At 36.0% G+C, this 1,307-nt stretch overlaps 1 pseudogene; it reads right to left on the bottom strand.

Annotated features, from left to right (window-relative positions):
* Positions 1-293: 293 nt before the first annotated feature.
* Positions 294-1,301, bottom strand: LOC118736484 (annotated as a pseudogene).
* Between the last annotated feature and the right edge of the window lie 6 nt (positions 1,302-1,307).

Genomic DNA, 1,307 nt, shown 5'->3' on the forward strand with positions numbered 1-1,307 from the left:
AACGTCCTATTTCAGAATTTGGTTGGAGAACGCCCTATTTCACAATTCGTTTCAAAAACGCTCTATCTCAGCAGCCGATTCAAAAACGCCCTATATCACCTCATTTTCAATACATTTTGAAGTGAGATAGGGCATTTTTGAAACGAATTCTGAAATAGGGCGTTTTTGAGATAGGCCGCTTTCGAACTGGCTGCCGAGATAAGTCGATCTTCCACTCAGCAGTCGATATGTAAGTAAATGAATTATTTTATTTTAAGTTTGTAAATGAAATGAGTTTAAACTTTTAATTTTAAACTAGTCAAGCCAAAGGTTACTAGGCATTTGTTAGGACAGATTTAATGAATTTAATAATAAAAGAAAGGAATTTAAAAAAAGTATGAAATAAATGAAATTTAAAAGGTACATAGATATGAAGCGATTGATTCTCTTATGTTTTCCGCGCTGGGATTGTGGTTTTGAGTATTGTAGGGCGGTTCTGGTTGCTGTCGTAGATGTTCGATTTCAAAACTGGTTTGGACTTGGATCCAATTGTTGTTAATGCTATCATTACGTTCATTAACAAAATTGTGGAGGACACAGCAACATTTTATTATTGACGTTGCATTTTTGATGTCATTATCAATGCCTTTACCAATTCTTCTAAACCTTGCTTTCAAGTGGCCGAAAGCATTCTCTACTTCTCTTCTAGATTTGGAAAGTTGATAATTAAACACCTTTTCGCTGTTTTCGGCTGTTGCGTTGTAAGGATAAGGCTTCATTAGAAATTTCGTAAAGCGAAATGCTCGTTTTAATGATGATTTTTCGAAAATTTTAGAATCGTTGCAGCGGCCGGGTGCTCCGACATTTATGTACATAAACCTATACCTGTGAAAAATTAAGTTGAGTATTTTCATCGAACGTATGGATATGACACGGTTACCTGCAGTCAACAAGGGCTAGTAAAACCATTAAGTACGAACCCTTATAATTATGATAGTCTACAGCATCAGCGGCTGAGGGTCTAATTTTAATGTGGCATCCATCTGAAGTTAATTAAACAAATTTTTAATTTTTGATCACTAGTTGCATTATATGTACAAGTTACCGACAGCTCCGAGACATTGAGGAAATCCAATTTTCTCAAATCCCTTAACACACTCTTAAATTTTTTTTTGCGTAAGGAATGTGCTGGGTAAATACTTAGGAGCGAACTTGTCCCAGACCGCAGAACAAAAGTCTATTAAAATATTACATACGCTTCCTTTTGATACTCCAAACAGCCGGCCGATCGTCCTGTATTCAGATGAGGAACCAAGCGCATATAAAGC

This window comes from Rhagoletis pomonella, unplaced genomic scaffold (genome assembly GCF_013731165.1).
Source record: "Rhagoletis pomonella isolate Grant_MI unplaced genomic scaffold, Rhpom_1.0 Rhpom_scaffold_00003, whole genome shotgun sequence".
NCBI classification, from domain to species: domain Eukaryota; kingdom Metazoa; phylum Arthropoda; class Insecta; order Diptera; family Tephritidae; genus Rhagoletis; species Rhagoletis pomonella.